The 14,211-nt window shown below is 36.5% G+C and overlaps 1 long non-coding RNA gene across 1 annotated transcript in view; it reads left to right on the top strand.

Annotated features, from left to right (window-relative positions):
• LOC138923218 (uncharacterized) overlaps window positions 1-9,606 on the top strand; it is a 32,858-nt gene extending 23,252 nt beyond the window's left edge. The window contains exons 4-5 of the long non-coding RNA XR_011436536.1: window positions 4,451-4,569; window positions 5,104-9,606. This is a non-coding gene — a long non-coding RNA (uncharacterized lncRNA). The remainder of the gene's footprint in view (window positions 1-4,450; window positions 4,570-5,103) is intronic.
• Window positions 9,607-14,211: the final 4,605 nt, after the last annotated feature.

The raw sequence follows: 14,211 nt of genomic DNA, 5'->3' as shown, positions 1-14,211 counted from the left end.
TGCTAAATCATCCCTCAAATCTCTTCTAGATCCTAAATTTCATGATTTTGCTTAACAAATTTGAATCAAATAACTTCTCTAATTTTTCCTTCAAACAGATGGATATTTCCTTCTATCTTGATATTCTAGTCTAAACATTGTTATTTGATGAGTTAAGGACACACTGGAATTATTCAGACTACTTCAGTAATTCCAAATGCAATAACCATCCTGCGTTGATAAAATTTGTTTCTTCCTAGCCACCCTGCCTTCAAATGCCTCATCTAAGGATCAAATCTTACTCTAAAATGTCAAATGGAAAAGATTTTCTCCAGATACGTTATTTTCCTTTTCAAAAAATATACCATTATTATTATATCTCAATATCCATATCAGCTAGTCCATTTATTCTTTACAGTAAGATGTTTTTAAAAAGTGTGGATAGAATTGTTATTCATTATTTCAAATTATCTTGGTTATACTAGCTATAGTTATATAATCACTAGAATATTGACTTTTGAAAATAAACAAATGTTTTCCATTTGTGAATTAATCCTCTATAGCTGAGGATTAAATGGTATTTTGCAATTGATATTATGCTGATATTGTCAAGTTCTACAAGTATGTAGCACTAATAGTGTATTTTAGGACTGGAGTTCCTAGAAATAATTATCTGGCATTCCTTATTCCATTCTTCCAAGTTTAAGAGTGGCCTGGATTACTTTGAGAGGCCAATGGGAGAGACTGTTTCAAGTCATTGGGGCAACTCTTTTGTCCCCACAGATGTCACAGAGAACTCGAAGTCAGAATAACCATATGAACTCTGGGACATAAAAGTATGAGCTAAAGCCTCAGACAATTGAATTCACCCAGACATTGTTAAAAGTAAAGGTAAAAACCCCACATGGAAGGATCATCTCAAGGATGTGTCTCTTGGGCATTACATGTGACAACTCAATTTTACAGAAAACAAAGTGCTAATAGTGGAACAATACTTCATCAACACACTGTCTTTCAGAGGAATAATTCCACAACAGATATGGAAATTAATCTGAAGGGTAACATAATCTCCATCCTTAAAACTGGCTATTCATATATTTTTGGCACTGCATGCCAAATTAAAACATGTTGAAACAAGACGTCAAAGAAACTTTCCCTAAACGTAACTTCGTTCATATCGATAGATCAATGGTAATCCAGTGCTTCCAACTACATGAATAGAATATTTCTTGATGGCAAGAAAGAATTAATACAACAAGCTTTGGGGGGAATTTTTAAAAAATAACATAAAAACAGAGGAAAACTTCACATATCTCTGGGCCTCAAACTACTAGAACACTGTACTTGAAAATAATTAGAGGGAGGTAGAGAAGCACTTCCCGAATGGGAAAGTGAAAACATGAAAAACTTTTCTCCTCCATAAAATCAGCAACAACACTGGAAAAATTATAAACTTTTCTAAATCTCTTTAGATTAACCATAACCTTTCAACAATCCGAGGAGCCTTTATCCAAGAAAAATGACTGAGTTGCATTTTCAACAAAAAAATTACAAGACATATAAAGAAATGAGAAACATAGAATAACATTCTCTATTCTCCACAGGAATAAAATAAGTCAACAGAAACTATCCCTGAGGATGTTCTTACGTTAGACTTACTAGAAAAAAACTTTAACTCAGCTGTCCAAAGAACTAAAGAAAGACATGTCTAAAGAACTAAAGGAAAGCATGAGAATGATGTCTTTACTAAATAGAGAAGATCAATAAAGTGATGGATACAATTTAAAAGAACCAAAAAGATTCTGAATTTAAAAGTACAGCTAAGATTTTTAAACATAATAGGGCAAATTTGAGATGGCAGATTTAAAAAATAGCAAACTTGAAGATAGATCAATAGAGATTATCCAATCTGAGACATAGAAAAGAATGAAGAAAAGTGAACAGACTTAGACTGTAGGGCATCAAACATCCCAACACTTGCATGATGGGAGTATTAGAGGAAGAGAAAAAAGGGGAGAATATTTGAAGAATTGCTGAAAACTTTCCAAATTTGAGGAAAAATGTTAATCTCTCAAACCAAGAAGCTTGACAAACTTCGAAAAGGATAAATTCAGAGGTATCTACACCTAGAGACATCATAATCAAAGTGTCAGGAGAAAAAGACAAAAATCTTGAAAGCAGCAAGAAAAACACAACTCATTACGTACAAGGGATTCTCAATGAGATTAACAGCTGGTTTACGAGAAACCACGACATATTCAAAGGGCAGAAAGAAAATTACTGTAAACTTAAAATTTTACATCTCAATAACCATCTTTAAAAAATGAGTGAGAAATTGAAACATTCCCAGATAAACAAAAACAGACAGTATGGTGCTAGCAGACTTGATCTATAAGAAATATTAAAAGAAAATCCTCTAGACTGAAATAAACGAATGCTAGTAACCACTCAAATCCACACGAAAAAATAAAGACCACTGGTAAATAAGTATATAAATAAATACAAGAAAAGTTATGAATGTATTTGTTTGTTTCTTCTATGTTATTTAAAAGATAGCTGAATATAAAAAAAATTCTAATACTATGCTGATATAGTTATTTATTTATTTACTTTTCTCTCTTTGTTTCTTTTTGAGGAAGATTAGCCCTGAGCTAACATCTGGCACCAGTCCTCCTGTTTTTATCTGAGGAAGACTGGCCCTGAGCTAACATCCGTGCCCATCTTCCTCTACTTTATATGTGGGACACCTGCCACAGCATGGCTTGTCAAGCGGTGCCATGTCTGCACCTGGGATCTGAACCAGCAAACCCCAGGCCGCCAAAGACGAATGTGAAAACTTAACTGCTGCAGCACTGGGATGGCTCCTAGTTATAATTTATTAAGATGTAATTTGTGTGACTATAATAACTCAAAAAAGAAGGAGAGAATAAAGTTATGTTAGAGAAAGGTTTTTGTATACAATCAAAATTAAATTGGTAGTATTCCAAACTAGATTGTTTTAAGTAAAGAAGCTAATAGCAATTTCTAGGACAAACATTAATTAAAAAATGAATAAATACAGTAAAGAAAAAAAGGGACTTAAAATGGCACTCTAGAAAATTTGTATTTAATATAAACAAGACAATAACGAGGAATGAGGAAAAAATGATAGACGCAAAAAAAGCAAAAAGCAGAAAGACAGAAATAACTCCAACCATATCAATAACATTACATTTGAATGGGTTGAACAATCCAATCAAAGGGCAGGGATCATCAGATATGATTTTTTAAAACAATTCCAACAACATGCTGTATAAAAAAGACACACTTTAGACTCAAAGACAAAAACGCATTAACACTGACGGATGGAAAACAAAATTTATATATAAAATGTAAATGATAACTTTAAGACAGCTAATGTAGCTATATTCATGTCAGTTGAAGTACATCTTAAGAAAAACAAGTGTCTAGAGACAAGGAACACATTTTATAATGATGAAAAAAGAGTCAATCTATCAGTAAGTAAGACAGAAATTATAAACGGATATACACCTAACAGAGCCTTAAAATATATGAAACAAAAACTGAGTTGTGAGAAATGTGAGGTTTAGCAATAATAGTTTGAGAAATCTATATCTGCTTTCAACAACTGATAAAATATTGGTCAGAAGATCAACAAGGAAATAGAAGATTTGAACAACGCTATAAGCCAACAAGACCTAACAGATATTTATAGAAAAATTCACCTAATGGCAGCAGAATAATTCTTCTCAATGGCACATGAAACTATCCAGAATAGACACTATGCTAGCCATAAAACAAACCTCAATAAGTTTAAAAATACTGAAATCATAGAGGCCAGCCCAGTGGCGCAGCGGTTAAGTTTGCATGTTCCACTTTGGTGGCCCAGGGTTCACCGGTTCAGATCCCAGGTGTGAACACGGCACTGCTTGGCAAGCCATGCTGTGGTAGGTGGCCCACATATAAAGTAGAGGAAGATGGGCATGGATGTTAGCTCACGGCCAGTCTTCCTCAGCAAAAAGAGGAGGATTGGCAGCAGATGCTAGCTCAGGGCTAGTCTTCCTCAAAAAAAAAAAAATACTGAAATCATAAATGTTCTCTGATGACAATGAAGTTAGAAATCAATAATGTAAGAATTTGGAATAGCCACAAATCTGAAAATTAAACAACACCACACTCCTACATAACCAATGGGTCAAAGAAGAACTCAAAGGGAAACTAGAAAAATATTTCAAGATGAATAAAAAGGAACACACAACATACCAAAATGTATTAGATGCTGTGACATCAGTGGTTAGAGGGAATCTGATAGTTATAAATGCCTATATTAAAAAAAAAACATAATATTTGAGATAACTTAACCTTCCACCTTAAACTAGAAAGAGAAAATTAAGGTCAGAGAAAGCAGAAGGAAGAAAATAATCATGATTAGAACAGAAATAGATTAAATGTAAGTTTTTTCTCTTTTTAGTGCCTGAAGCTTTCCAAGTGATTTTAGCGTGTATCCAGCAAGAACAACTGGCTATCCAAGACCTATCCTGTGAATACGGTCAACACTCTATCTATTCAAACTCCAAAGGCTGAGAGCAGGTAAGGGAGGACCACTCAAAAGTCAGATGACTATTCTGTCACATCAAGGATCAATTAAGGCCTTGTGAAAATGACGTTTGTCCATTGTTTCAAGGTAACAAATTGGACTCCTCTTTCCTCTTGGTATACTTGCATATTCCACCCGATGGGGGCATAAGGAAGGATAAGATCTCCCCTGGACTCCAACTGACAAATGATTCAGAAAGTCAAATAGCAAGTTGGGAATCTGAACCAAGAGAACAATTTAGTGGCCACCTCCCACTTGCTCTCAAGAAGTTATCGTCTCTGTACTGAACATTAGATGATGGAGAAAGAGGCCTTTACTCCAGGGTGTGCCCTGATAGTATATCTTCTGTCACAGATTTCTCTGTCTATGAATTCACATCGTCATCAGGTTCTCTTGAATTAGAATATATTTTTAATGTCAACTGGAATATTTTTTCTAAAGCAAAATGCATTTCCAGCTTCATGAATATATACATTGGGACATTAAGCCAAAAAGTTTACTTTTTTTTCTCTTTTGTTTCCATCTAGTACCCTGACGAGTATATCATGAAGAGAAATGCTTCAATCATATTGTATAATCACGCATTTTCCAGACATCAGACGGTATTCTAGGACTGCTTTCCTAATCATTGGCACATCCATTTACCACCTCAATATGACTTGAAATATCTCTGATTTGTAACCTAGCAGTGTTTTATCTAGGAAGTCATGAGTTTGATGTTCTATTTATGCAATTAAATTTTTTTCTAAATTCACGTGTTTATATAAATACACCTGTACCAATAAAAATACACCAGTAACCCACTCTCCAATTGGGAAAACATCAGTCTTGCCCCTATTTTATGTCGTGTTCTAAAGATCTAATGTCATGCTCCCAATGCAAGGATACTCTAATATGGTCAATCAAATTTGTGGATTTCTTCCAGCTTTGCCACTCACTCTTGCTTTGACTTTGGCTCTGCCTGGTCAGGCCAATTTCCATCCCACTGACTTTGTGTTCAGACTTTTTCTCTCTGCCTCATCCCTATGAGCTGTTGACTCTATTGAGCAGCTTGCCTCATTTTTTTATTTGCAACTCCTCATCTTGACTATGAGTTCCATCCACTTAATTTTATTCCTAGATCTTGCTCATCTTGGTGGTAAAAATGAGAGGAAATCAGACACATATCACTCACAAAACACCACCAACTATGAAAGTCAGCTAGGCACTCACACCTGCCTGGCAGCCATGGATAGGGCTTAGGAATCAGACTTTGTGTATAGAAGGTATTTTCAAAAAGATGCTTAAGTCATCTAAGAATCAGATTTATCATGTGAAAAAATGAAGACATCAGTACGTGCTTGATGGGGTTGATATAAGATATAACTGAGCAAGTGTGCTATGTTCATACTACACTACTAGTCACAGGAAAGAATAAATAATAAAATTATGTATTGTTATGATTAAGATGGATTACTCTATTATTACTTTTACAACTAGAACGGGATGATTAAATCAGTCCCGAACACTTTATCTAGCTCATTCTGGAGTATATAAAGAACTTTCCTGCTGGCTTGCTCTGTCCTGCCCTCTGATTTCATCTGGGATCTGCGTCTATTGGTTGTGGCTGGAGAGCCATGGTTTTTTTGTTTGTAGTTTAATAGAATGGCAGCAATTTTCCCAAAAAGTCATGAGATCTGTTTCTGAGATCTGTTTTTAAGAACATCTTAAAGAACACCTTAAAAACAATGGAAAAACAAAAGCCATTTTTTGGAATTTTTCCATCTAAGTTGAACATTGTTAACCAGGACCTGAAACTCAGGAAGTGAGCCTGATGAGACAGACACCAGTAAGGAGCTGAAGAGATATCACAAAGTAAACCAGAGACACAGATCCTACCGATGAAGACAGACTTGAAAGGTGACAAAGAGAGAATAAGCTCAGTGACAGAGGCATAAGGAGCAAAAGGAGACTCGGCCTTGAAGGCTACTGAGAGAAGGACTTAAGATCTTTCTAGAAGCACCTGTTTTCTCCTGTGCTGCTACTCACCTAACTCACAGCATTAATTCCCTGTTCACTAATCTGTATCTGTTCTACTATCATTCCTTATTGATCTTATTGTTGAGGTCTGTGATGATTCCCTGGCTTTGATATCATCTTATTTGCCCATCTTTTTTCACCTAACAAATAAGGAATTGTTTATATTCCCATATTCTGCTTTCTCAGAGCACATACATATCCTTAGGTGCCCTGGTCTGGGAGAGAAGAGGTAGATTACACTAATAAAAGCTGGGGTCAGGGGCCACCCAGAGGCACAGCAGCTAAGCTCACATGTTCCACTTTGGCAGCCTGGGGTTGACCTGTTCAGATCCCTGGTACAGACATGGCACAGCTTGTCAATCCATGCTGTGGCAGGCATCCCACATATAAAGTAGAGGAAGATGGACATGGATGTTAACTCAGGGCCAGTCTTCCTCAGCAAAAAGAGAAGGATTGGTGACAGATGTTAGCTCAGGGCTAATCTTCCTCAGAATAAAAGAAAACTGGAGTGAGAGGCCCCTGCAAAGTGAGTAAGCAGAATGGATAAGGTCCTTGATGATCAAGTGAAGGGCTCATTCCTTAAACCCAGAGGCATAAAGTCCAAGAGAATTTGCCTGAGGACTTCCCTGTGAATGAAAAATTGCTTAAAAGTAGAGAACAGCAATATATGTTATCTCTGTGGTTATTTGGCTGGCACATACAGAGGCAGACAAGGTACAAGTACTCAGGGGGTGGGTATTTACCATGTTAAATTCATCATCCAGATGTAGAGGCTGAAGCCCTGAAAGCAGCTTAAGAAGAGCAGGGTAGCCAACGAAGAACGTGGGGCTCTGGAATCGACAAATCGAGTTTTGTCTTAGTCTGACACTTACCAGCTTTGTGCAAAGGAGCCTACTTATTTATCCATTCTGAACTCGTTTCCTCATGAGTATTACTAACTGCATTTTACTAAATTGAAGATATTAAAGGAGGAGATATTTGTGAATATGCTTCATAAACTGCAAGTATTAGGTACATAGCATATTTGGTTCATAAAAGAACAGGTATTGTTGAAATTTCAGGGAGGTTTATCTTTCTGATGATGTCAGCAAAGGAGGTCTTAATGCCTTTCCTTTGGTCTTACAGTCCTACCCCAATGTAGCAATGCTTATATTTCACATTTTCTTACGTTAGGCAAGTGTTTTGTAATACTTTACAAGGCTGGTGTATAAGCAAACACACAGCCAAGAAACCTTTGAAAAACTGCCTTGACATTGTAATGGGGAAAAAAGTTTTTATGGAGATAGAAGCTTTGCCTTTTGGCCAACAGAAATGATACCGAGATACTTTAGAATACGATGGGTAAACAGGTAATTTCACAAAATATTAGCGAGACCTACTGTTCTATTTTCAGACAATTTTCCTTTTGCTCACGGAATAAGGGGCAGCCCAAGAAATAAGACCACAGATTACGCCACCCAGAATTCTGACTTTACTCATGGGACCAAGCTGTTTTTCTGTTTTGCTTTTCTTTTAAGGGCCTCCCCAGTACCCCCTCCTCCTCGTTTGTTCAAGTTCCTGCTCACTTTTGCCACAGAAGACCAATGGATCTTGCAGACTATAGATATAGCCGATTTCAGCAGGAATTAAAAACTCAGCACAGAGAAAAATTAGAGATAAGGAGGAAGAAAAAAGTTTTTCTTTCTTTTGAAATGATCTTTCTCTTCATTCCTGTTTCGCTTAAGTTGGGGAATTCCCAGCAACCCATCATGGAGGACCGCGTCCAGTTGAGTTTTAAAATTTCAGGAGATGGGCCTCTTACAATTCCTTGTGGGACCTCATTCACTTATAGAAGGGAGCTAAATGTTAGGAAGTCTTCCTTGTTACAACATTTCTGTGTTCAATTTCTTGATGTAAATTTTTCTTTACTCGATTTCACCAAATAAATCAGTTAAATTTTAAAAAGTGAGAAAAAGAAATTAAGAGGTGGGGATTTTTGTCATTGGGAGGAAAGTTTAGGAGTGGACAGTAGCAGAATATCCTTAAACAAACAAGAGGAAGAGAGGAGGAGAAAGTGACAGTGAGTATGAAGAAGAGCTAATCAAACCGAGGAGGCAGCAGTATCTAGATCAACAGCAACCTTCCGCCCTTTCTCTGGGCTCTCCCTGAGCTGAAATGTGCCTCAAGGTAGTGATGGCAGTAATTTGAATTTTCAGCTACTTGATTTCAAATTGATATTTAATCCATTAAAAATATCCATTGCTACCTATGTTATCCACATAACTAAGATTTGAACAAAAGTCCAGTGAGAGGGCAGTTGGGGGACGTGAACAAAGAAAGTAGTTTGACTTTGCTCCACATTATGAAATAGCTGTTGCTTTCTTGAAGACTCTACACACCCTGCCCCCACTTCTGCCTCCCTCTCTGGAGATCAGTTGAACACTGGGTCCTCAGAGAAACGGATGTCTGAAACTAACAAGAAGAAGACAGGCAGCCCACCAGAGTACTCTATAGTCTCCAGAAGCAAAAGAAAATCAGATTTTTCCACTTCCTATATGTCAAGATGGTCAACAGGAGAAATTCTAGATAGATAAGTTTAAAAGCGTAGATGCCATTTTCAGGTCTTTTGGGAGATGGGTTCCAAAAGAAGAAAAGACATTATCATTATTACTTGCTCCACATCATAAGACCTCCATAGTCCTTACCCTTTATAGTAGTTCTAATTAAACACTTTCACACAGGTAAATATGTCATTCCAATTAGACTGTGAACTCTAAGAGAATGGAAACCTTTTCTCTTTTGTGTACTATTATATCTCAGGCACCTAGACCGGTGCTTGGTACACAGTGGATATGCCATACAATTATGTTGGACAAATGACTTCCTATGTTGTTAAAAATAGGCTCATCCTAACATTGTATCAGGCAGTAGAAATGACCAAATGGAAACTGCTCAAATTCAGAAATCTATACATAGCTTTTCCAAGATATTAGAACTATTACCACCTATCTGCTCCAAGATAAATTAAAAAATTTTTCCAAGTGAAATTTAGTTTGTTGTATTTTTTTAAAATCAACATACTCTAAGAGTCTCACAAGTGCCTTTGAATGGGTTCTGAATTTTGTAAGAACACCTGTTTAGAAACACATCCCCCTACATGCACAAAACACAACCTTAAACAGAAATCTAATAATTATTCTTTTCCAGGCCATTCTTTCCATTTTCTCCTGGGGGTTTCCTTGCCTTCTAAGTAAGAGAGAGAGAGAGCACAGAAATGCATATACAGACATAAATAGATGTATATTTGGAAATGCGTACACATCTTTTCAAAGTATAAATTCACTAAGCAGCAATGTATATCTTTCTTTACATTTGTTTCCCTGCAGCAAGTACACTGTTAAATACTGCTTACATAAATACTTAAGAGTAACAACCATAGCAAAGTAAGAGGTCCTCAGATTACCCTTATAGAGCAGGTTTCTAACTATGACATTTAAATTCAAGTCTACTTTTGGATTACAAGAGTGATTTCCTGGTATTGCATAGGTAAGCAGAAGTCACCAATCATTCAGAAGCTGCATCACTCAAAGTCATGAATAAATGGAGCTAGTGAATAGAGAATCCAGTGGTTGCAGGTGTCACTGTAATGAATGTCTAATGTGACTTCTTTTGAATGAAAGGACACTGTTCCTGAGGCACCAAGGGAGAGAGACATATAAACACTGGGAGAAATGAAAATAAATTTGTTGTAATGATGTCCCAAGAGGAAAACATAGGGGCTTAGAAAACATAAGCAGAACTGTAATTATTCTCATTGTGTTAAGGTTAAGTTGGTGAAGTTTCTCACACAAACTAGGGTAGAAAGGTGAAGACACAAGAAAGCAGAATTGGAAACAGAAGCGTATGTTCACAACTTTTCCAAACACTCTGAGTTGAACATCAGTTTCAACCACAGATAACATAATGGCTTAAACTGAACTGCTAAGTTCAAGACCGAACGGGCCCAAGAGGAAGTGACCTGAAAAGGGGAGGAGAGTCAGGCTGGGTCCAGGTGGGCTGGGTGAATCGGACCACGTCTCACCTCCTACCTGCTATCCTTCACCACTTCCTCCCCAAATGCCTGTAGTCTCTTCTCTCTTGAAGTCTAACTGCTCTGTCAATTTCGCTCACAAGGCCCTGAGATTCTATAGCTTTCCGTAATTGTAGTAGATGTCATAATTTCACTGGGAACTAAAGAAGCTGAAACTTTTGTTCCTAAGTTTGTACCTATAAATGTCACAATTTTGTTTAAAATAGGGGTGCCAAATTGAGCTTTAGGCCTCACCAACCCTGAATCCCCTGCTCTATTCCCACATAAAAGCTTTTCTCATAGTGACTGTGGGGAATACAAAAAAGCACCAGAGAAAGTGTCTTCTTGCCCTCCCCTTCTCTACTTCCAGCCTCCCAACTCTCTCTAAGGCCCTTGGAAAGGACAGAAGAAGAACATTAGATAGCTGAGTCCTCATCTTCTCAGAGTGGTTTACTCTATTTGAATATGAGGGAGAATTAGAAGCACACATTAGATTCTTTGGAGAGAGCATAAAAGATTAATATCTTTGCATTCCCATAAATCGAGATAGGACTGCAGGACCTTACTCTTTGGGGGAAAGAGTTAAGTAGGAAAATTAGATAATGAAGAAATTCTAAAAGCTAGCAGAAGAGCAAACAGATGATTTTCCCTAGCCAAAGTTACTGGGATGTTTTAAATGGGCTATAGAGCAAAACACATTAAATTACTGGGCATGTCCCTTAGTAGTCAGCAAAAACTAAAACAAGAGTTGTGTTTTTTTCATTGGTTGTCTGGTTTCTGTTTAAAACAGACAGTTGACAAAAAGAGCTAAGAAAATGTGTAAAACCACTGAGAGCACCAAGACAGTAAACTGAAGGTAAAAACCATCAATTTCAAATGAAGAAATGAGATGAGAGCAGATAGATTCCTGAGCGCCCAGTGAGATGCTGCGATCATTAATGCTGGGATGCTGAGAGAATATTTTCAAAACTTTTCAAACTGTCAAAAATTTTGGCTATGAATTCAAAATACGTACCTGTTGTAGGCCAGTTACTGAGTCCTGAAATTATGAGTGTCACCCAACCCCCATTCCATCCATCCCAGTCACCCTCATTCATCTTAATCTGGGGTGTTGACTTATCAAATATACCAAATTACCAAATAGCAACTTACATCATGGTAAGCACTTGGCTGAAAAGGCAACTTGTATCCCCCACCCTTCCCACAACATGCATGTGCTTATTTTTCCCATGTTTTTTTCATGTTTCTTTTAAAATAATTTAGAATCTTTTTTGAGTTTGTTTTCTACTTTTCCCATAAGTTTGGAAGATCTGTGACAAAAGAACTAGCCATTCTATTTCTTTCACTGTTCTCAAATTAACTCAATTTAATATCTATTGTGCAGGAATTACTCTGTGATCCTTTTTCTATTGTTCTGCTAATGTGATATGTATCTCTTAGTAATGTTTAACTCTTTAATATATTTATGCTTTATCCTTCAAGATGACTCTTCTGCAAGTAACTCTTAAGTGCCTGTGAAAGTCAGGCACTTTCAGAGATGTGGAATTGAGTAGGTCTCAGTCAATGTCCTCAGAGAGGTACGCTTTAAAGGACCCATGGCACAGAAATGTTAAGATATGGCAACTTACTTATGTTTCATGCTCTTACTCTCAGAAGCAAGTTTGAAGCTGCATATACAAATAGAGAAGGGATTGTATTTTTCCCATCTTTATATCTCCAGCATCAAAACAGTACTCTAGTGACTGACACAGAATAGATAATCACAGACTAGACAACAGTAAGTTGTTTTGTCTTTTGCATGTTAATAGAGCCAACTCAGTATCCATACAGAATGCAGTGGGACATCCAAAGTTACACAGGTCATAAACTACATCTTGATGGAGGTAGTGATCTACTCCTAAGTGGGAAAAATACAAGACCCCATACAGAGTTTTAATAAATGTTCTTGGCTGACTTTCTGTCTGCTGTTTGCGTCTCAGATCTGAATTAAAGAAAGGATTTTCCATTCACCTCAAGGCGTGCGTGCTGTTGTAGCTAACAGCCTCCAGGTATCAGCACCTATAGGATCTACCTGAGTTTTTGAGTCAAGGTCATGGACATCCCAGGCATCTCTCAGCCAGTCACGGAGTATGGTGAGTGTACTAGGGCCTGGTCATTTCTGCTCACGTGAGGCTCCTCTATTGGCAAATCTTTGCCCCAGAGACATTATTTAAACAAAGTCTAGCATCAATTTTTTCTTTCATAGATTGTACTTTTGATGTTGTATCTTAAAACTCATTGCCAAAGCTAAGATCACCTAGATTCTCTTAGTTTCCTTCAAGTTTTCTATTTCTGGACTCTATTTTGTTCCATTAGTCCATCTGTCTATTTTATCTTTTACCTTCAGAGAAATACTGAAAGTTCCATATGTACTTGCTGTTCTTTTCTAATTAAAGTTTCGTTGGAGAAAACATACAAATAAAAAGAAAAAATTAATCCAGAAGTGAGTTATATGGAGGTGATCACCATCTTGCATTTCTTCAACATTTGTCTTTTTTGGTTGTTTAGGACTTTATTTTCTTTTTAGAGAAGTCTTAAGTTCACAGAAAAAATAAGAGGGAAGTACAGACATTTCCCATATAATTCCTACCCCCACAAGTGCATAAACTTCCCCTATTATCAACATTCCTCACCAGAGTGGTACATTTGTTACAATCAATGAACCTACATTGACACGTCATAATCATCCAAAGTCCATAGTTTACATTAGGATTCACTCTTGGTGCTATACATTCTATGGGTTTGGACAAATGTATAATGACATGTATCCACCATTATGGTATCATTGAGTATTTTCAATGCCCTAAAAAATCCTCTGTGCTCTATTCATCCCTTCTCCCCAACCTCACAACTGCTTGTTTTTTATTCCTCTTTTAAATTATGTCAATTTTTCTTCATTTACTTTGAAACTATGTTATGGGTTAAGTATACATTTTGGATTTTTTTTGGTCTTCCTGATGAATCAAAACCTACATGTATTATTTAATGTCTTTATCTTTCTAATACTTTGATTTTCAGCAGCTTGTCTATGATGTGCTAGGTTTTGTTTTTATTTATCCTTGGTGACGTTCTAAGATTTCTGAATCTGTAGGTTAATGTCTTTCATCCAATATGGAATATTCTTAGTCATTATCTATTGATTATCTTTTGTTTTCTCTGCCACACTCTCTTCTTCTTTTGTGACTACAATTTTCTACACTGTGTATGTATATATATATATACTGTATATATGTGTATATTTATGTACATACATACTGTATATATGTCTACATTTTGTGTGCATGTATTTTTAAAAGAAAGCAGCTAGATTATTAGCAGATCCTTTTGATCCTGTCAAGGATTCATTTTTGGCTTTGGTAGGTAAAATCTATATTAGTTTTCTCCTTTCTACTAAAGCACAGACTTCATTAATAGGTTATGGACTTTATTCCTAGGATGATGTCTTTCTAGTATCTCAACTGAATGTTCATATTATTCTTTAAATTATTTTCACTCTAGCTAGTTCAAAACTCCAACATATCCCCAGGTA

Source organism: Equus caballus, chromosome 1 (assembly GCF_041296265.1).
Source record: "Equus caballus isolate H_3958 breed thoroughbred chromosome 1, TB-T2T, whole genome shotgun sequence".
NCBI lineage: Eukaryota > Metazoa > Chordata > Mammalia > Perissodactyla > Equidae > Equus > Equus caballus.
The sequence above is the reverse complement of the archived record's forward strand: the minus strand, read 5'-3'. Positions and strand labels throughout refer to the sequence as shown.